General features: G+C 37.6%; 1 protein-coding gene across 1 annotated transcript in view; it reads right to left on the bottom strand.

The window, feature by feature from the left end:
* CDK17 (cyclin dependent kinase 17) overlaps window positions 1-10,099 on the bottom strand; it is a 99,451-nt gene extending 89,352 nt beyond the window's left edge. The window contains exon 1 of the mRNA XM_070946696.1: window positions 9,932-10,099. The gene's annotated coding sequence lies outside the window, so the exon portion shown is untranslated. The remainder of the gene's footprint in view (window positions 1-9,931) is intronic.
* Between the last annotated feature and the right edge of the window lie 13,580 nt (window positions 10,100-23,679).

The raw sequence follows: 23,679 nt of genomic DNA on the forward strand, positions 1-23,679 counted from the left end.
AGTGACCGTGCGTAAGGCATCCAGATCCAGAAAGGGACGCAACTGGCGGATCAGGCGAACTTGATAAAAAGCCGCCCTGGCCACAGCCGTCATATGCTCTTCTAAGACAGCCGTGTATCCAGGAGGACGCCCAAGTTGTGAGCCCTCTCTGTGGGGGCCAACAACTGGCCCCCAATAGTCAGCGATGGTGCCAATTGACTATATCGGGATGCCGGAAGCCACAGCCACTTGGTCTTGGACGGATTGAGCCTGAGCCTGTTTCTCCCCATCCAGATCCGCACCACCTCCAGGCACCGGGACATCACGTCAAGGGCATCGTTGGGGTGGTCCGGGGTGGAGATGTACAGCTGAGTGTCATCAGCGTACAGATGGCACTTCACCCCGAAACCACGGATGATCTCACCTAGCGGCTTCACATAAATGTTGAACAAAAGGGGCGAGAGAACCAATCCTTGCGGCACCCCACACACAAGGTGCCTCGAGGTCGACCTCTGGCCCACGTCAACACGAACTACGACCAGTCAGAGAGGAAGGAGGAGAACCACCGCAACACGGTGCCCCCTACCCCAACCCCTCCAATTGGCGCAGCATGATACCATGGTTGATGGTATCAAAAGCCTCTGAGAGATCTAATAGGACCAGGACAGAGGAGCAACCCGTCCCGAGCCCTCCAGAGATCATCAACCAACACGATCAATGCCGTTTCCGTGCTGTGCCCAGGCCTGAAGCATAGACCGTTTCCTCCAGGTACTGGGGGAGCTGTCGCGCCACCACACTCTCAACAACCTTCGCCACAAACTGAAGGTTGGAGACTGGATGTTAATTCGCTAAAACAGCCGGGTCCAGGGAAGGCTTCTAAAGGAGGGGCCTCACCACCGCCTCCTTCAAGGTGGCGGGGAAGTGATATATATATCATAATATTATATTAATATTATATATATATATAATCATTATGTATACACACACACATACATTCATTTAATACAGGGGTGTCAAATTTTCCCCCTTCACTAAACTGGGCATGGGTGTGGTCAGCGCATGACGCATCTGGCCGCGGGCTGGGAGTTGGCAGCCCTGATTTAATAAATCACTACTGATGAGGATTTAAGACTTAACATAAAAATGCTATGCTACAAATCATGATATACATTACAATAACTGTGTTTTCATTATATAGTTAAATAAAACAAAACAAATAGCATTATGGCTTAGTAGTGCAATATGTGGACCTAGTTTAAACTATGCTATCTATATTAGGCAGAACTACTAAATATAGGCTGCAAGTATCCTTATGACTTTTAGAAAATAGAAATAGGTTACAATGTTCTATTATCTCTTTATCATCATTCAATAGTGATCCAGTTTTTTTCAGTCCTGCGCCCATAACGAGTTGGTCCAAATGCAGCAATCTGAAGAGACAGCATACATCACTTTTGCTACAGGCTATCAAGGTAACAGAGTTCTGTGCGCCTTTGGCGTTTAGTCATGCCGGCCACATGACCACAGAGACATCTTCGGACAGTGCTGGCTCTTCAGGTTTGAAACAGAGATGAGCACCGCCGTTTCGGGAACGACTAGCACATATTTGTAAGGGGAACCTTTACCTTTACCTTTTATCAAGTCCTGAGTGGTTTAAAGTTGGATATTTGAATCAGGGTGGATTTGATTTAAATCAAGTTGATTTAAATCACAATTTAAATCATTATTTAAATCACTAGTAAAAAGGCTTGATTTAAATCAACTCGATTTAAATCATAATTTTTAAAGAGCAACTGTCATCTCTGCTACTCCTTTGACCCACTGTTGACTCACCAATAATCCCAGTGTTGCAGAATATACAGCCTCATGCTACATAACTAAGCTCCATTTCATGCTGAATAAACTAAATTATTTATGTATCTTAAATAGAAAACTATCTTACGATAGATTTTTATCCCAAAAGTTTTTTATTAAAATAAATTAGATAAAAATCAAAAAAATCTGATTTAAATAAAAAAAATCATTGATTTTTTTGATTTTTTAAAAAAAATCATTGATTTTTATCCACCCTGATTTGAATGTGGTTTGTTTCAGATTAAACTTGCATATTGCCATCAACGTTGTTTTGTTTATATACCTGCTCTAATATGCCTGTGGAGAACAAGAGATGGGACACTTGCTCATGCCCTCAAGGGTGTGGAAGCCTCAGGAAAGTTGCCTTGCCAGCTTTTATTCAGAGGTTTCTGACCATATTTATTTATCCATATGCTGATGAATGGCTAAATAAACGATTATTTTACAATTTGGGCAGAATGAACAGCAACATTCCTCAGATCTGCAAAGGACAAATAAAAAGGTAGGACTGAGAATGAAATGTAAAGAAATGAGAAAGAGATGCTGCATGGCAATTACATACATAAATACAAGAAAAGAGAAACAATAGATTGCTAAAAGAATAAAAATCCTTCAGAAAAATAAAATTATATAAATGAAGGTTGTGGGAAGAAATATATTAGAACAATACAGTACAAGCCAACATGCCAAATCCCTAGCGGGTTTGGACCCTGCTTAACTGGACAAACAGCTTCTTCTATATGAAGTGTGGCCTAGGATGTCTTTTTTTGAAGAAGATGCTTAGTGTGTGCTGTTCTGAGAAGATGTCAACAAACATACCACTACAGAGGTAAGAGTAACAGGCAGAAAGAATTGCCTTGAAGAAAAAGAGGAAGAGCTGCTACCAAGACAATTGTCAGATAAAAGAAATCTTGAGGTTGGGGCAAAACTGTAATCTGAGTAAGTGCCTCAGGCAAGACTGTATTTAGTTCTCACAAAGATAAAGGGAGGGTGGAGGGAAAGTGCATCCAGACTTGCAAGATTGTTTCTGCAATGTTATATCAAAAGTATTAGTACCACAATTCTGGTTTCTTAGTTGGCTAACCGTACATGCCTTTGGTGGTAATGCCAACACCAAGAAATTCCTTTCCCCAGTTTGGTTTGTCTGTGTTCTAAGAAAATTTTAAACTTGCTTTTCTATGTTAGATTTTCTCCCACAATGACCTTATTTTAATGGTATATATTGGACTTTTAAATATTGATGCCATGTTTCTATCCTTTTTGTTTTTAACTTTATTAATTATGGTTGTATAATATTACTAGCTTTATATTTGCTATATTTTATTGGGAGTTGTGTTGTAAATCACTGGGAGTCAGCTTTGTTAGGAGCAATGAGCAATGAAAATCCATTTAATACACCTTGTCTAAAATGAATCTGCCCATCCTGTCAGGCCTGATCTAGATGGAATGCTTAGGATTCTGCCTGCAAGGGAAGTAAGAGTTGTATGGGTCAGCAGTCAGAATTCCTCCCTGGTGGTTCCAAAACCTTAAAATATACTGTCTAGGTATTTAGAAGAGCACGCGAAACATCTGTTTTTAATGGGCCTGTGATGTTGATGCCTAGCTGAATATTCCTATTAGGTTGTGTTAAGGGACTGTTTATGTAAGAGAGATAGATTTTTTCCATGCAATTCCATGCAGTCCCAGAAGATATTAGTCATGGCCTCTAATTTCCCTTACCTGACAATCCTCAGGAAAGAGACAGAGAGAGAAGGGGGGAAAATAACCCTCATTTTTTATGACATCAATATATGTACTTCTGCAGTCCTTTAGAATACCAGGAGACTAAGTTTCAATTCCCAGCCTCCAAGAAGGATCTTTGCCCTATTTTAATGTTTAATGTTTAATGTACAAAATATGAGCAAGATTAGTTGCGAGACTGGTGATAACATCAGAATAGTTTCGGGTCTTCCAGTTGAAAATGCAATGTGCTATTTTATCACAGTGGGTTTAAATTATTGTACATCAAAATGATAGAGATTCCAAAAGAAAGGAGAAAGAACGAAAGAAAGATCTACATCAAGAATCTGGAAGGCTAGGAAACAAGTTCCGTAACAGAGCAGTAAACTTCACCTCTTGATCCACCCTGTTGAACTCTGAAATAAATTATACATTCCTGCTGACTCATAGGAGGTAATCTCATTAACTTCACACACAGTAAAAAAAAAGGTGGTAAAAAGCCATAGCTCTTTTCCACAGAGTAGATTTAGCCAAGGTAAAGGCCCAAGTCAGAATGAATAAAATACAGAGTTTATATTCCAAACTAGTCGAGGAAAGAAAAAAGTTTAAAATTGTATGATTTACACTGATGAGATTTTGTAGTAGACTCTGAGAATGGCTGAAACAAGATTAAATGAACAATACTGTGAGCACGTCAACTCACTTTGGAAAAACAATAGCTAATGAAAGAAAAAACAAAAGTGGACCAAGGCCCATGGTTTAAATCCTTGTTTAGCTATAAACCTCAGGAAAACTTGGGGTATCTGCAGGGGGGAGGGGTCAAATATGTCAAAATGCTGAGCACAACCAGGTGATCGAAGCCCTGTCCCTTGTTACAAGCATATAATGCAACAGTATACACATATAAAGGAGGAGAGCTATGACTGTCCAGTTGTGCTTACCATCTTTAGATCATTGATACCCCTCCTAACACTCCTGGAGAAGGCAATCACTTGTACAAGGCAAAACTAAGAGACTAAAAAAGGGAGAAGCACCATGAATGCCATAGCATCTGTCACTCTATTAGACTGATTATTTTAAAAATAAATATTTGAGAATGACTAATATTTCACAAGATAGAGATTCTTGCATGAGATTTTGATCATTTTAATTTAGGTATATTATCATCATCCTTATCTGCACAAGAATAGCCCATAATGAACCCTGCAATATAATTTCAAATAGTAGGTTGCACCAGACCAGCTAGAATACTGAGCTGTTTCAAAAGAAAAGGAGAAACGTATTACAATAACTGTAAGGAAAAGGAGATGAGCGAATGATATCAGAAAGTTAAAATAAAAAGAGAAAGCTAGCTGGAATTCAGAAGGATGGTCTTCATTCTGCTTCATGCAAGCATTTTTTGTGTGTGGGAAATTGGTCAACAAACAACCTGGACTCTCACAGCTTAATTTAGAATTTGCAAGGTGGTTGTCTGATTGTTTAAAATGAGATTTAACTGTAGTATTCTACACCTATAGTCATAGACAACTACGCTACCACTGAACAAATGGATTCAGTCAAATATTAGTAATAGAGATAAGTTGTTCAAAAATTCTGGTATTCTTGCCTTTTGCAGCATTCATCAGGACTTCCAGGGAATAAATTTGTCATCATAATGAACTATTTATAATATGAGGGTAACGTTTGAAAACCCTATCTAAATAGGAATAAGGTCCAAGAATTGCGAGCAGGATACAGTCAGATAAAAGTAACAAGGCACAAAAACAAAAGAGAGTAGCATTTAGCTTGTTTCATTGTCTTAATGAATGGAAGAATATTCTGTATGATGAGACTTCCTAATCAAAATGCAGTCCATGAGATTACAGTTGTTTAAATATTGACAACTCCATTAAGAGAAGAGCAAATGTTCAAAGAAAAAGAAATAATTTTCGTATAAGAAATTAGAAAAAGAAGTTTATTACTTCTAATTATTTTGCGGTACCATCTAGAGCAGTAACTATTATTGCGCTATGGTAAATTGATTAACCACTTTACTGTATCTCCTAATACTTATTATATGAAAATATTACAAAAATATATCCAAATAAACAACATGATATAAATGCAAAGTACTAAGTAAAATGTATCAACAAAATATAAATGGGGAAAAATAAGTGAAGAAAAATGTTTGAAAGCAGAATATTTTATAAAGGGATATTTGGGGCGTGTCTAGGTTAACAAAACTTGTGCTGCCAGTAAAGAGAATTTAAAGGAAATGACAGAAGTTATTTAGAGTCTGAAAAACTGGCCAGGACAAAGCAAATATAAGTTATCATCTGAAATGTTTTGTTGAAAAAATTAAAAACCACTAATAAAATCAAATTTTCATCTGTCGCTTTTGTTTATAAGTAATACAACATATGACATCATAAACAAACCCTCCTCAAAAATGAAAATGAAAATGTAAAAGAACAAAATTATTAGTTACCATAAATACCAAACTTAAAGATAACCACAGCTTGTGTCAGTTCTTAAAGCAATCAGTATTCCAGTATTATTTTTTATATTTCAATTTGTTGTTCATTTAAAATCTGTAAAAAATAGTTCACAGGTTTAGAACTCAATTCAGCATATGAAAAACATGCTTTTATTTATCCACAAGTTTTTCTTATTGTCAATTAAAAGCTGTGTTCAAATATCACACTAAAACATAGGTCAGTGTATAATAATGGAAATAAAAAAAATTACATTACGAAGCATTGGGGGGTGGGGGGGTGGAAGAATATACTATCAAGATGAATTCCATCAAAGAATTTGGTTTTTTGCAGATGTTCAACTGTACTGAGCATTACACCAAAAAAAAAGTTTCATTCACATAGAATCTATAACACAGACTTTGTAACTTGCATTTATATGAAACTATCTGAATTGTTTTGAATTCTAGCTTACAACAAACTATACTACTTCAATCTCTTGCAGTAGACTGCCCTGTAAACAGTTTTATCCATGAAACCAGCCTTGGGTTGATGACCCAAGACAGATATTGGACCTAGTTTATATATCATTGTTAGCTATGGTGCAATTCTCCGCAACATTTGATTCCCTCAATTATTACAGCCTTCTAAGGTATTTGGCTGAGACCTAGATCTGGAACCACTACAAAGCAATACTCCCATTTTGCTGAAGGCAATATTCAGGTTTACGACCACTGGCATATGGCTTCACAACGTAATTGTGTCCTCTACATATTTTAGTATCTGTTTCAAAGATCCTCAACTTTGAGGAGGAAGGGGGAAAATTGGGCACATTTAGACCGTTGAAAGCATGTCATTAAAAATAAGAAATGGAAATGTGGTAGATTACAAAACCAAATGCATAATCATAAAAAATGCTTTGGGTGCCTGTACAAGACCAGGAGGCATTCTTGTATAATGTAAATGCAATAAGTGCTGTAACTGGAAATGATCTGGAAAAAAAAGTGCATTGCCAAGATAAAAAGCACCCAAAGATTCTGGAAAGGGAAAAGGGTAAACTCATCAGTTTGTCTTGGGCATAATAAGATTGCCACTGCAGTCATTTTGGGAAAGTATCCATATATTACCTCACAATTCCAAATGTTTCCAACAACTCAAAAAAGGTGCAAGAACCTAACATCTAGTTAGATTAGTCATAAAAGCCATCCTAAGAGAAAAAAGAAATTCATCTGGGAGAAGCAGCTGCCAAAAGGGAATGAGGCAAATAGATTCTGCTGCTCCTTAAGAGACCACAAAGAAAAAAGGCAAGATGAAAATGAGAAAGGAAACATGGGATAATCAGATGCAGACAAAAATGGGAGTTTCAGAAAGGTAAGAGAGCTCTAGAAAAATGTAACTGTAGCATACGATAAATGAAATAAAGTAGAATTAAGCAGGTAAAACTAGTCAATGAAATGAAATATGACCCAATCAATATGAGTTCATATATTTTCTTTAGCAACCTGAGTCTGCAAGTCTGAATCCTGCTTGGGAAAAAGTAGAGCTTTACTTTAAGTGGATGTGTATACATTGCTCTGTGAATTAATCATCCACCACACTAACAGTGAAGTATTCAAAACATTTTTATTGGGGAATAAGCTTCTCTGAATAAAGGGATCTACTTTCAAGCAAATATGCATAGGATGGCATTGAGCTAATCATTAGACCATAACTTTTTACTTGCATTAGTCCTAAACAAATATGGTACTTGCACTAGTAAACGTTGACCATTAATCACTTTTCATTTTTTAAAAGTACCGCATATGCTTTTTTGTGTAGTTTGGGAATCTTATCCTCCACTTCTCATCATTGTCTTCTGTTCAAGAAAACAAATTGAGCGCTTTTTAGAGCTTTAGAGCAGTTAGTGAAAAATCTTTTTGCACATTCAATGTTGCGGTAAATTGAAGAAAAAATGGCAAGGGGCCAGTACACTGCAACAAATAATAGATGCAGTTTTGAAAAGATGAATTCAGATCCTTGCTCAGTGACAAAGTTTAAGTATCAAGCTCATAGCATTCAATGCTTTCACTTTATGCAAAATAAATAAGGGTTGTAAAAAGGGTGCAGTTACAGCCAGTCACAGCTTTCTAATGTACATTGTTTCTTCCACTGGGCAGTCATTTCTCAACTCAACCTCCCTCCATATGGTAATTGTTGGGAGAAAGAAATAACAGGCAACACCCATCTTCACCACCTTGAGCTCCTAGAGAAAGGACACAATGTATATTGTAATAAGAAATAATAAACAGTTTGTCTACTTTCACAATGCCCTGTACAATTGTATGTATTTTATCTGCCTTTTTTCTAAACTAAAAGCATATGACCTATTTGAAATAACCTATAGAGTTATTTTTAAAAGGTAGAAATACTAAAGAATAAACTTTGAACTTGAGTGACAATTCAGAGATTTGATGTCCTCCCTTAATTAACAATTTTTCAAATCATTTAATATTTATTACAAACTGTGCATTCAGATGTCTACTTCTACACATGTACACTTACACCATGTAACAAAAATAAGGGTAAAAGAAGTCCAAATAGAATGATTTGACTACATCTTCTGCCTTGTCTCATCCTTATGGCCCACTGAACACTGGCAAATAGTAGCTGTTGTAAACAACATGCCAAATGTGTTTTAAGCTACTTGAATAGTCTTTGCAAGAAGAAGAATAAGGCTAGCCAGGGAGCAAAAAGAAGCTAATTCATTTCTGAAAACACCACACTGTATTGCTTCCCACAAAACTGTAAATGGTGATTCATACCAAGTAGGCCATTCTCCCAGAATAAGCTATTTTGTTTATGCAGAATCTGTGATAATACCAATTTTAAAAAGGAAGGGGTTCAGGGTCAGTGTACGCCTTATATCCTGTCATTTTAAGACTGCTTTAGGAGGAACCTAAAGAGAGGGGAAAGATGCAGTGAGAAGATATGGCTAAAGCACTCTCAAAATGGCTTGTTGAAGTAAATAGAACTATAAATGTATAGCTATTTTAAACATGTTGCATGAGATACAGGAAAACTGTCAGGAGAAAAAAATTGTTACCATCCTCTGAGAATTAAAAACACAAAGCAGATCTTAGAGGAACCAGACCTGCATGGTATGCACATATCAAATCTTATTAAACATCAACATCAGATAGTGATTGATGATTATCAAAACGAACTGTGTGTGTGTGTGTGTGTGTGTGTGAAAGAGAGAGGGAGAGAGGGAGGGAGGGAGAGAGAATAATATTTAATATGCTGTTCCTGCTTTCATCCCTGTACAGCTTTACAGAATTGACACTGAGCTGAAAAGCCATTTACCAACAACCTTAATACTCTCGGTGAACCGATGCACAGAGCCCGGAAAGCAGGAATAGTTCAAATCAGGGCAATCAATTCTTTACTATTAAGCCCCTTTTCCTTCCTCCCATCCAGGAATAAACACTGAAAACAAGCGAAATATTGTAAAGCCAAGAAATGCCTTCTCACCACGTCCTATCTCTCATGCGCAATTACCATCCGGTCCGGACTATCCTCTCTCGTGCACCCCAAGGGAAGGATAGTGGGTGACAAACGAAGTCGAAGGACTCTAAAGCTCTTTTTTTTTTTTTTTTTGTTAGGGTGGTGCTATCATATTCGGTTTCAGCAGAGCCCGAATTTTAAAAAGCCCATCCACTCACACGTACCAAAAGAGTAGATCCTTCACGGACGTCGTCCTTCCGCCTCTCCAATTTCTCCCAAGCACATCTCCAGCCACCGGAGACCGACTGGTGCAGCTCGCTGAAAACCCACCCCACCACTTTGCTCCCTCTCGGGGCTGAAAGGAAGCCGCGCCGTCGCCCTCTCGCCTCGGGCCAGGCCCCTGACCTGCGCGCACGGCAGACAATGAGCAGCCCTGAACTCACCAGCAGCAGGAGCCGCGCCGAATCTCTGCCGCGCCGGGGCGGTCCTCGTCCTGCCTCAGCCTTTCGAGCTCCTTCCTCGCTGGCTCCGCTGCACCGCTACCGCCTCCTCTTCTTCCGCAGGCGAGCCCGCGCCAGCTAATGCCGCCGCCCCAAACACGCTTCCTGTTCTGCCCGGCTCTTTCCCGGCTCAAAGAGTCACTTTATGCCCCTCGCCAACATGGCTGCACCCCCCCCCCCTCCCCGCGACCGCCCGACCGCCAACTAGATCAGGGATCGCACCGTTCGGCCTTTGCTGTCGCGGCGTTACTTCCTTTGCTCGGCCACGGTACGACTCCGGATGCTGCCTGACGACTCCGCCGCCCTGCGCGTAGTTGCCAAATAAGAACGACTGAGCGGCCGCCCAGGAGCACCAGATCCCTGCGAAGCAGCCGCAGCGCAGACCCGAACCAGTGCGACAGCTAGCGGCTGGCGAGTGATTTGCTGCCTCTGCTGCTGCCTATACGGGACCACGGCCTTCCCCGACTCCAATTTAAAGTTGAAGTAGTCTTTCTTTAGAACACTTAACCTTCGCTGAAGGAAATCCGGCCTGGGATTAGATACTTAGACTAGATACCACTACGATATTTTACGTACATATTCCTGCCAATGCTGTCTGTTTGCCGGAAACAACCCCTGTATTATACCTGTTTCTAATTCAAAGAGCATTTGTTTTTGTTTTTTTAATATATACATGTTTCCATTCTGTACCTTACCTATAAATTAAAGGTTGCTGAAGGTGTTTGAATAGGAACTATTAAAATCAGCAGAGATATGGACATTTATTTTTATACATCACATAGCCCCACTCAAAAATATGTGAATATTTTTGAGTGAAATTTTTGAGACTGAAATCTCAGTTTACGATACAATGGAGAGACTTATGTTTTGTGATTGCTCCTAATGAAAATACAAAAATTCAAGTTACAGGTTCTCATGCTCTCTTGATGTTTTTACATGGCTTCAATAGACCCTTCTGAGGTTTTATTCTTGTATTTAAACATTTTTCTATTAGCCCTGATTTTGTATAAGATATCTGACTTCTTTTATTTATTTTTTCCTTTCTTTTATTTCTTATTTCATTCTTTAATGAGGATCATAGACTCAAACATCTGAATACAAGTTTTTCTTCCAAGTCCTAGCCTTCTCTTCAGTCAGTATGTTAAGGCTTCAACTAATTCATTTTTAAAAGTTACTTGAAATGCTCAAAAATTTGCAGTGCAATCAAGGACACCAGTTTAATTGAAAGAAGTTGGAAACGTATATTTTCTGCTGGATATTTTATATACTTCTGTGTGCTTCTTATTTTATTGGCTAAAATTCAATACTCACCACAGTGCTTTTCAATAAAATATTTCCCAAAGTGTTTAGAAGAGGTGGTTTAAGCTTGCATAGCAACAGTTCTTAACCTAATGAAAAGGGATTTCTGATGTTGATTTCAAGCCTATGCAGTTAAGCTTGGGGTCTATAGGAGGTCAGGTAGATACTAAATGGTTCCTCAGAGGATATGCTTATAGTGTAGAACATGCCTGGCTCAATCTGGTGTGAATTACATAGTAAATTATGTCCCTGATAATCCAATGCCAGATTAGTGAAACAAGTGAGTTTTGTTTTTTTTTTTACAAATCTCAAGTCACCTTCACTGTGACTGGCAGGCTTCCCCCCCCCTTATCAAAAAAAAGTGGGGAGAGAGATACTGGTACCCCAGAGTCTCTGCATTAATAGCCTGCAGGTAAGCTAGTTGCAAAACCCATTCTGTTGTGTGTGACTTCTTAAGAAAGGGTTGTGCTGCTTGGAACTTGAATGTCCCATAAATGGTCTTGAGTTTTTTTCTATACATGCATATGCGCAAGCATTTTATGATTCTCTACAAGAGTCAGAAAATGCTATCACACTTTCCCCTAGGTCAATTGCAGACCTATGATACATGTGTCACAGGTGACATGCCATGTAATTTTTGCTGACATACCAGGCCTCCAGACTGGAGAACTCTGGAAGTTCTGTGAGAAGGCCTTACTCTCGTATAGCCTTTGAGCTGTCTGAAAATTACTGAGCATTCTTACACAGTTTTTCCAGGACCCAGGCCCTGTGAGAGCAGGGCCCTCCCATGAGACTTTCAGAGGATCTGGAGAGGAAGCTCCAAAAAGACCTCTGTTGTTCAAGGATGTGTGTGATGTTACACACCAGCAGAGTCAATATAGGCATTTTCTGAAATTTTGACATACCCAAAAGACTCACCATCACTGCCCTAGGTTCATTGTTCACATCACACCAATGGGCAGATCCTTGGGTACATGTGCAAGAAGAGTGGTTGGCTGAGGATGGAGATCACAGACTTGTATGTGGGTGATATTTTTCATTCCTTGGAAGTAAAAATATACATTTAATGCCAGAGTGATCTAGCATTTGTGCTTAGTCCATGTAGATTTCCCTTGTTCCCAAGAAACATGCAAAAGGCTGTTAACATGGCACAGTCACTAGTACTCCAGCCTCAAATTCTGTTCTTTGCTGGTTTAGGAAGCACATTTTTCCCAATGGCAGCCTGCTATTGTGAATAATTGTTAGTCTGTACCCTGAAGACAATTGTGTGCACCCACAGAGAGGTGACAGCCCCCTAGGACCAATTGTGGAGATGAAAGGAAATAATATGTACCCAGAATGTATCTGTTTTTCATTGGGTTGACAAACATGAAACTACAGTGGAGTGATTTCATGCATTCTGTAGGCAGGGCAGACTACAGCCTGGCCCTTATGCATGCTTCCTCAGCTAAATGATCTCAGATGTTTTCCTACAGGCTAAATGTTGCATCACTTCCTGTGATCTGGCACTTGATGTTTGATGGAACAGCACCTTTCTGATGGCAATTAAGGTTTCACATGGGACATGCCAAGGGCCAGAAGACAGAGGAACATATAATAATGCTGCTCTGGTCCTATTCTATCACCTGTTGGTTACATACTTCTAAGGCAGAAACAGATGTTGTCCTTCATTAACACCCTCGCCTCTAAAATTTCAATCGGTGCTGAATTTAAACTTGGTGAAGCTTTAAGCTATATAAAGGTTGAAGGTCCCTTGTTAAGAAATTACACCAGAAGGTCTCATCAAAGTGTATACCAAAATGAGGATCTTGGCTCACCAAACAAGTTGAAAATATATATTCCTTTTAATTATTTAATATAAAGATAATTAAAGTGAAAAATAAAAATTATGTTCACATGAATACATTTAGTGATTACATATTTATCATTTGGCTGGCTTGATCTCATAGATTATAATATAGTACTATATATTCTGAAAATGCTTAAATATAATTTTAAAATAATTTCAAGATGCATTTATATACACACACACCTGTACATATGAATACATAATGAAATGCATGTGTGTGTGTATATATATACACACACATATATACACACACAAAATCCTAACAAAATAAATAATATCATGTTTTTATAATATAAATAATGAACTTGTTCGCAAAATGAGCAAACTGATACCCTGCGGATTTGTTAGCCCTAAACTATAGGTTGTTTACTTTATACCTAAATATGGCACTGTTCAAGGTGCAGTTTGCTGCTCCACTTCCAATATACTCTTTCTCGTGTTAAGTTGCTTTAAGGTCCCTGTCCATTTAAGATAGGGTACTTCAGTTTGTTGGTGCACATTGACCCAAATAGTTCATTGCCTACTTCACAGAGGCAGGAACAAACTTTCCATTGAGTCAACAATAATCAGTTTCTCTAATACCATTCACTATCACTTTTTATACATCCATACTGAATTTAGGGAAGTGTTTACTGGACACTTCCAGTAAATTTTTCTGGCCTATGACTTTTAGATTCAGATTCACTTGAACTTTCATTTTGGGAAAGTGTTACTTAAAATACCATGTTCTTTATATTTGAAGCATTTGGAGACTGGTCTGTCAGAAAGTCTGCCTTCTTTAGTGGGTTGGGTGATACTTGATGTGTGGTACTGTTGCAGATGTACGATAGTGTGGCTCCTAGATTAATCCTATCTGGCTGGCAGTAACCCAGGCAGTAACTCTCACCTCAGTAATTCTTTGAACCCAAACTTTGGAATCCTCCACCTTCCGGGATATCAGCCTATTACTTATATGGTCATGGTTTATGGTATGTCAGGAAGATTTGATTTTAGAACTGTTCAAGTAGTTGGGCCATGAACTGCTCAAGTTGCATCAGCACAATACTTCCTCAACTGTGCTGGTGCCTGTACATTCATGCCAGATAGCAGACAGTATGTCATTTTGAGAACAAAAGCCTGATAGAAATTGGACAGCTTTTGCCATAAAGACCTTTAGTTCTTTCTGGCATTTTCTTGTAGAGTCTTTATCCTTGGTCTTAAATAATACGTAAATATTAATATTGATCTGAGACATGTCTATAGGCCATTAATACCATAACAGGGGACCAGTTAAATATTCAGAGTTGTCCAGAAAATGGTTGAGAACCTTAACCTACTTTTATTCTGAAAGAATAAGAATGAGAATTGCTGGGAATGTTGTGGTAAAAGACATATTGCTATTCAGCTTCTTTGTCTCCAACTGATGAGACCATTCATTCCTTTTCTGCTCCCTACAACTCCAATCTTCTGAAATTCAGCTCGATTCTTTTGAATTCTTTACTCCAACTGGAATGCCAGCTCTATTTTTCTTCATTTTTTTCTGGGTCTTTAAATTGCTTCAGCAGCATATCTCTATAGACTAAATAAAACTGTAAAATGACTAATCATCATCATCACCATTACTACTGCCACCATCTTTACTTTCATCACTGCAGGAATGGAACCAACTATTTAACAAATCCATGAAAGTTAGGCTTTGACAGCTTTTCTGATCCCAGTAGGTTTGGTGTTTATCCGGCCCTTGATGGAGCGTTATTCAAAAGGAGACCAACAAAGGCACATCTACATTGGCACACCTTCAGTGGCATGGATTACTGAAAAGTTCTGAAGTCTTTTTCTTTGCTATAAAGACATTGTAAAGAACTCTTGTCTGGACACAGGGATTGTGTCATTTTTGGAAAGCATTAACATTCCCTTCCATGTTGTTGCTTTTGGCAGAAATATACTCCTCTCATATAGAATTATCATTCCAATGCACATGGCACTAATTCATTTTACAAACATTTTGATTTTTATCTCATGATGCTATTCCCACCTTCTCTTTTTTCCTTATCTGGTCTCCTATATGTAGTTTATTCTTATTTAATTCCATGATACATTAAATGTTTTTTAAAACCAACAATTTAATTATTTTTAATTACTCTTCCCTTTTAAAGCCATAAACCTTGGGATAACTTGGGATCAAATATATGATTCTTTTTTAATCTCAGTCCCATGAATTTTATCTTCAAAACCCTTTGTTAATTCAAGTGTTTGCAACCAAATTCCTATAGCCCTCTTTCACTATTATTTCTTTTCCCAATTGTTTTTATGACTTTACTAGGATATCAATCAAGGGGAATAGTCTTTCTTTTGTTTAGTTTTAACCTGTGGCCCAAGCAGAAGCTTAAGAATGATTGCAGCAACCATTTATTACTGCAACATATGAACTTGTAAACAAGCTATTACACAAGCATGTGAAGAAAAACTTTAGAAACATTTATTTTTCTGTTCTTTAAGTTCCTTAGGTGTAGTTTAAAACTGTATGAGAAATAGAATGTTATAATGAGAATGTTGAGAATCAGAGACACCACAGTGCAAAACAACAACATTCATTACAGAACCTTGTTTACAGGATTTCTGGTAGGGAAATGAGAAATAGGGGAAGATAATGGATGAACATAGTTCTGGCTCATTTGAGGAACAAGAGGATGAAAAACTAAGAAGCAAATGCCCTAATAAATAGTATTTCAGATGATTTTTATATCAATCTTGCCAAAGTTCCCAACATGAAAGAAAGAAATGGCTTACCCAATCACAGTTGCAGTCAACAAGAGACAGATGAACTGAAACCATGCGTAAAGCCTAACCAGGATATAATTATCCATAGAGTATGGCTTAGTACCAGGTGTGAATGTAGTCAGTGAGAGAAAGGTATAGATAGTCCTTGAGTTACAACCATAATGGAGTGCCTGCCCAATATGGTTGTAAGTCGTAACGATTGTAAAAATGGGGTGATCACATGACTAACCCTTTTAGAGACTTCGAACAGTCTCTAAGTAACCAGTTGTAAGTCAAGAATACCTATAGAGGAAATCTGAAAGAAAGCAAGAGAAGGAGAAAGATTTGGAAGAAAAGTCTAGAAAGATTAAGGAGATAGTAAAGTAGTTGGGTCTTTGGTGTGCTAGAGTCCCAAGAACAACTACTACATACGTCTTTTTGAATAATGTAGAGCATTGCTCCACTTATAAGAGTACAATTTTCACCTATTTTGGTTTTTATTCTAAATCTCTGCTGCTCAATTCTTGTAGTCAGAACTTCATACAAATATTTCATTTCATTTAAGACAAGTAACTTTTATTTATACCATTCTATTTTGAAGTTCATATTCTTGTGATTCTTTTTGTAGAGCACCCAATTTATAACCGCCTTTAAGTTTTAAGCTCACCAAAGCTTTTAGAATAACATGAGAAACTCAAAACCTACGATTACTGCACCATGCTCAACTAGGAAAGTTAATCCACTCGAGATGGGGGCAGGGAGAGAAAGAGAAGAATCTATCCAAAATAAAGCTAAAGATTGAAACACTCAGGCATTCTCCACACATGAGGCCATTACCTAGGAATTTTAAACATTTTTCAGTCCTGACATTTCATTTGCATTTTAATTAATTGTTTTTCCAAATGGTCGTAGTTTAATCTGCCTGCTATTGCTAGCAGATAAATTCTCTATAGAAACAGCTGTATCTTAGTAACATGCCAAGAATAGACTGAAGAGGTGTGTCATGGAATGCATCAGTGCACACAATAATTTTAAATCTAACTCTTTATCAACATGGTAAGTAGTGCTACCAAATTGATTTCTCATTGATGAGGTAAGGGGGCCTGCAGGTGGTCAGAGGCACATCTTTCTTTGGTCCTGCCTCTGTTATTTCCTTTTTTTGCTTTTCTTTCTAATTTTTCACATGCTGCAGAGCAAGTTTGGCTATCTGTACAACCCATTGTGAATGCTGATGCTCTGTTCTATGGTTCTTGCTTGCCATTCAGTTGATTGGCAGGCTGCTAGGGAGTACTCTCCATACCTAGGAAGTTCCCCTGGGCAATAGCAGAGCTTCCCAAGCCTGCTAATAGAGCAGATCAATGACTTGCAAGGGAGCATAGGGGATAGTTTGCAAAGTGATCTAGGCGGATCATTGGGATAAAGAGAAAGCAGCAGTGCTTCCTCATCCTGTAGACTCAACAGTGTACATCATCCTTCCACCCCACCCCCCGGTGACTGGTAAAGCATGCATTAAGAAGAGGAAGTATTTGTGTGATGTGTGAAACAATATATTATGAAATTATTCTAATTCTGAGTGTTTCAGGACTTGCTTAAAGTGAAAAATCTGTAGCATTTTAAAAGTTTCATTCTAAAATATTGATGATGTATCTAAACTGTAGTATTAATAAGTTCGGGTTCAATTAAGTGAAGATTTTATTTCTTCATAAAAGTCTCTGACATCTTTATTTATTTCACATTTTGAAAAAGCAGAGGCTTCAGTTGGTCAGTGAGAATTGGGTTTTCGGAATCTAGGGCCATATGCTTTCTGATTGTTACATACTAATTATTGGAAACCAACTCTTGCTGTTAATTTTCTGAATTGGGCAATTTTGGAATATATATATCTACATAGTAGCTTAGGTTGGAAAGATAATATTAAGAGTCAAAATACACAGAACTTTAGTATCTCTGGAAACAATTGTATTAGTTAGAAAATTATGAAATGGAATGTCTAATTGAAGATTTGATCCCAACCTTTAAAATTAAGAAAAAGATGACAATATGGAAAAATGGGATGTTGGCTACTTATTTATTTATTTATTTACTAATTTGTATCCTGGCTTTATTATTTTTTAAAAAAAATAACTCATGCACCTTCCTCTTTATATTTTCCCCAAATAACAACCCTGTGAGGTGAATTGCGCTGAGAGAGAGAGAGAGGTCACCATTCATGGCTAAAATGGGATTAGAACTCATGGTCTCTAGCCTCTAGCCTGGTGCCTTTTTGTAGTTGACTATGGATCAATTGATAGATGATGGAGATGAAATTGTAACGTGTTGTGTTAAGAGACAAATATCATCTGTCATATGTAGCCCAATTGCTGTTTATAGTTACATTATTGGTTAACCACTGTATCTGAACCAACATAATTTTCAGTTTTGGATACACTTGAGATCCCAGAACATTTTGTTATAATCTTTAAAATTAAGAAACCAATTATGTTTATATATATTTGTTATCAGTAAATCAATTTTATAATACTAAGAAATGAGTGTAATAAAGAATTAGATATTCCTATATTGCCTAGAAAATGGGACAATGTCTTAACTTCTTTTCCAAGCATGCCAATGGATCTTAAACTACAACTTATACAACAAAACATAATATTTAGAATTTATTGGACTCCATTTCATTGGAATAGAAAATATGCATCTAAGGCAGCATTTTGTTAGAAATGTAATAAGGATAATGCTTCTTTAAAACACATGCTTTTACAGTGTCCTATACTTACTATATTTTGGGAGAAAGTAATGGATTATATAAATATAACTGAAAAATTAAAATTTTCAGACGATAATGTTTTTTTAAATTACATACCTATTACATGGAAATTGTTAACAGGACAACTGAATGACATAAATGAATTCACTGTGCCCTTATTATGGCCAAAAAAAATGATATTGCAGCATTAGAAAGATAAATTACAGCCCTGTTGCCCATAGATGTCTATAGTACAGACAAGTATAATGAAATAAAGAACTCATTTATAAAAAATATACAAATTTTGTCATCTTTTTCTTTCATATCTTTATTTAATTTGCAGTTCCTGCATTCTTCTCTGGTTTTTGTTGTTGCATAAGTACTCAATGAGTAATCAATGGTGTACTATTATGATGGTTATACATCAGTGGTCCCCAACCCTCGGTCCGCGGACCGGTGCCGGGCCGTGGAGTACCTGGCACCGGGCCACGCAGCGGCCGGGGGACATGAACGCTGCAGCGCAAAAGCTCCTGGGCTGTGCGCAAAAGCTCCTGGGCCGTGCGCAAAAGCTCCTGGGCCGTGCGCAAAGGCTCCAGGGAAGAGAGCCCCGCGCAGGTACGCACGTGTGGCCCAAAGCCCCCACCCCTGCGCGCGCTCAGCAGGCCACGGTAAAATTATCAAAGGCTGATTGGTCCGCGGCGATAAAAAGGTTGGGGACCACTGGTATACATTATGTAATGCTATAATTATAAAGACTTCAGAAATACCATTTTATATAGCATTTTCTTGTATTTTATACTTTTTCAAGCTATTACTAGCATATAATGAGCTCTACTTGTGATATTATGCCTCAGGTTTACTGCTAGACATGCTTACAACAGGCACATTATGTTGACTGCAAAACAGCACTGGCACTTTATAAACACTGGAAAATTCTGCTTCCACAAAACTAGCTTCTTTTTTCTTCTCTGTTGCTTCAATGCCAGCTTGAATATGTGTTTTTCTTCTCTTTGAGTGTTCATTAGCCTGATGGTCTGCCACACTCCCTGTTTCTTGTTGTACTCATCCAGTCCAGTCTGTGGACTGGACTTCTTCTTTAAAAAGAAGAAATACAAAGAAATACAAACTACAGGATTCTACCACGTGTTTGTAATAGAAAATACCATAAATATCTTCTTTTATTAATGAAAAAGATACAGCTGCTTATGCTTTCATTAAATGCTGGAAGCTCTAGGAAGTGATTGTCAGATAAATAATGCATTTGAAATGCTCATATGATGCCTTGGGCATGGTTCACACCAGTGATGGTGTCCTTTCAGTAGTAGTGACTGAAAGGACAAAGAGCCAGGGATAATAAATACACATTAACTGTTTGACTTTTTAAAAATTCCTTAATTTTCTTATAATTATTTTTAAAGCTTTTTAAAACTATCAAAACTTTCTTATCTCATTTTCCAGACCCTTCATCTTTTCTCATTATTAGTAATGGGTTTATAGTATGACATTTCATACATTAGATGCCACCTACTCAAAAGGGTTCAAATTTGAATCTTTATTTTCATTATAAAAGTTTCTGGAATCATGACTGCTAGGCATAGCTTTGTATCTGGTTTTGGGCAAGCTTATCCAAAATTCTGGGGCCCTTGGTGCTCTCTGAGCACCATTGTTTTCTTGCAGATGTTTGTGTCATCATCATGCTTGTGGTAATGATGTATAGTATAGTTTATTGAATAGCCTGAAGGCCTTTTCAAACAAAACAGAAAAGAAAAAGGGAAAAAGATAAAACAGTTACAAAAATAGCAATCTAAAAATATATGACAGATGACATTAAAATTTTACAATATCAAATTTCAATAGCTAAGTTGCCAAGACTAGATAACCCAAATAGGATAGCTCCTCTCTAACTGAGCTCATCTTCCTTACAATCAATAAAATGTTTTTTGATATAACTGGCTCGTATTGCCGTCATTCTTTTAAGGTATCGAGTGATCGCTCTTACCAGGGGAGGAGAGTCAGCCCTCAACAGAAATGCTAATTTTTGGCTTATATTCCAGTGGGGAAATTTATTTATAATTGGGGACAGATATTGTTTTCTTACTTCTTGATAGAGACTACATTCGAATATTATATGCGCCGTGTCCTCCACGACGTTTACCCCACATATGCATATTCTTTTGTCATACGGGATTTTCCGATAGCGGCCGAATCTAACGTTGGTATCTAGAAGTTCGAATCTAAACTTAACAAATAACTGTCTCTCCACTGATGGCATTTCTAAATGTAAATACTTTTCCAGAGTGAAAGTTGTTTTAACTGCTGTCAGCAGTTTAAGGGAATGATTAGTTGAAAGGGTTGCCATGTCCATTTGCCCAGGTATATCTTTAATCCGTTGTTTAACTTGGTTCAGTGTGTCACACAACGGGAACCCTACGCCATATCGGTTCAATATTTCTGACAGCCGGGTTAGCCAGGAATACCTTTGAGGATTTGAAATCTGCTGTTCCTCTAGACATATTTTAGGGAGTCTGCTGGCATCCATCTGGGTCATTTTTAGCCAGTAGGCTACCGCCCTAGTGATTGTATAGGTGTACAGTGAGAAATGTCCCAATTCAGCTCTGACGGCTGCAGCTGAAGTGGAATTGTTTACCCCAAGCATCCTCCTTAACAAATTATTTTGAGTTCTCTCTAATATGGGGGCCTCTGTAAAACCCCAAATTTCAGCACCATAGAGCATGATCAGAACAAGTTTAGCCTGAAAGACTTTACGAAGAGGTAAAATGGAGGTTGGTTGGATTCGTTTACTTAATTTGGATACAAGGCTTGCTCCTGCTCTGACCTTTTGAGAAAGGTATTGATGGTGCGGAGTCCAACCTCCTGCACTGGAAAAAACAATTCCGAGATAAGTATATTGGGTAATTTGCTCAATTTTTGTGTCATTAATCTGCCAATTGTGCTTTTTATTCTTATTGCCAAAGACTAAAACTTTTGATTTAGCTACATTTATAGTCAAGTGGTTTGCAGTACAGTAACGTGTGAGCTTGTCAAGAAGTCTCCTCATTCCTATTTGGGTTCTAGAAAACAACACTAAGTCATTGGCATACATTAATACGTTAATAAATCTAGAGCCTATTTGGGGGGGGTAATGATAATATCTAGATTGGTAATAAAATGTCTGCAAGAAAACAGTCAAGCTCAAGGAGCACCAAGGACCCCACAGTTCAATCCCCATCTACAAATATTTTCTTCTATCGGTTATCCCAAATCCTCCCAAATGATGGGGGCAATTATATTTTTCTACAGGTAAAAAAAATTCTGGAAATAAGGATGTAAGGATTATATGTAATATTAAATGGAGAATAGACAATAAAGATTCCAAAAATATTTGTACGTAGATTCTAAAAGAAAAAGTGGTAAACTAGTAACATACAGTAACTCAAATGCTTGATTATAGAACAGGCCTGTCAAACTGGCGGCCCGCAGGCCGGATACCCATAATGCAATCGGGTTTGACACCCATGTTATAGAACAACTAGGCAGGAATGCACTAATCACAAGTTCTGGGCATGTGCAGGAACCAACAGTGGTATATAGCTAGTAAGGAACCAAGGAAACATTACAGTTGAATAATGGTCACTTACAGGTGTAGTTATAAAATGAGTGTGCCAAGTTGATTGCATTACAAAAGCTGGAATAGGATTTTAAGACAGAATTCTCTTTTAAAAAAATTCGTTTCCATAGAGCTTTTCCATGGTACAAGTTTCATGTCTATTTACCTGGGGTCAAAGGATTGATAAGCCAATTAAATAACTCATTATATGCAACCCCTTGCTCCCCGCTGGATAAGTACATTTTTTCACAAGCAGATTTGGAAATCGGTGAGCTTCAGAAACCATGTACTGTAGGCAGCTGTCTAAAGCACTTAGCAACAGAAAAGTGTGTGGGTTGCAATGACAGCCATATATAAAAGGCAAGTCAGTACCATTAAGAAAACTACATGGAAAATAATCACTTTCAATTGTTAATTTAAAGTTGTGAAAAAACAGCTTTTTTCTTTTGTTGTTATCATCTTTACTGCTATGAAGGAAAGTTTAGTAATGAAAGGTCACATAGATTTATTCGCAGCAGTTAAAGTAATATACTTCTCTTTGTTTGTAATTCAGTAGAACATTCTGATTTAATACTGAGCTACCTGGTTTTACCAGTAACTGTCTCAAAAAAGAATAAAACACAAGGATAAAGCTGCTTCTTGAATCATTAGCAGGGACAGCCTTACCAATAAGGAGAGGAGATAGCTGCCTTAGGAAATACGGGGTCATATTATGACAGCAGAAGTAAAGAGCTGTTAATGAGAAGTTTTGTCCAAAATGAGTTGTTTCATTTTGGATGCAGTGCACTTTAACATAGGTGCATCCATTCCTTCCTTGGTTCAGATACAAAATTTCTTCAGCCAGAATTTTGATTCTATAATCCTCAAGCATTGTTAAAACAATAGAGCTTTAGAACACATAGAACTGAGACATGCGAGTAATAGTTTCAGTGGTGAATAAATATATTTTATGTGAGTATTTCAGAAATGAGAAAAAAACTCCTTGTCAGAAGGGTGGCTTCCAGATTACTTTATATAGCACAAACCTAGTAATTGTTCACTGGTTCACCACTGAATATTTATGTTGGCAATAATGTCCAGGCACTGGAATCTTGAATAAAGTATTTTGCCATAAGAAATAAATACTAGAAAGGGATGTCACAGGTAGCCACTATCTCAGAATGTAGTAATGCAGGACTAGTACCTTTAATCAGTAGCTTAAACAGCAATAACAAAAATATTATTCTCCATTTTGCTGCAGAAATGGAAACAAAACAACAATAACAATCCAGTAAAAACTGAGAATGCATTTCCTTAGAATGATCAGGCAAGAAATCAATTTTCTCCAATTGGTAAAATAGAACAAATGGCAATCATTCTTTATTTCTGTGATGTCATTGGCTAAAGGCTTTTGCAGCTCTCAAGCAGTTTTTTTTTCTAGGTTCTGTGCATTCTTGGTCTTACTAGAGGCACATACA

The sequence above is a fragment of the Pituophis catenifer genome, unplaced genomic scaffold (assembly GCF_029215685.1).
Source record: "Pituophis catenifer annectens isolate HBS135680 unplaced genomic scaffold, rPitCat1.0.hap2 SCAF_7, whole genome shotgun sequence".
In the NCBI taxonomy this organism is placed as follows: Eukaryota; Metazoa; Chordata; class Lepidosauria; order Squamata; family Colubridae; genus Pituophis; species Pituophis catenifer.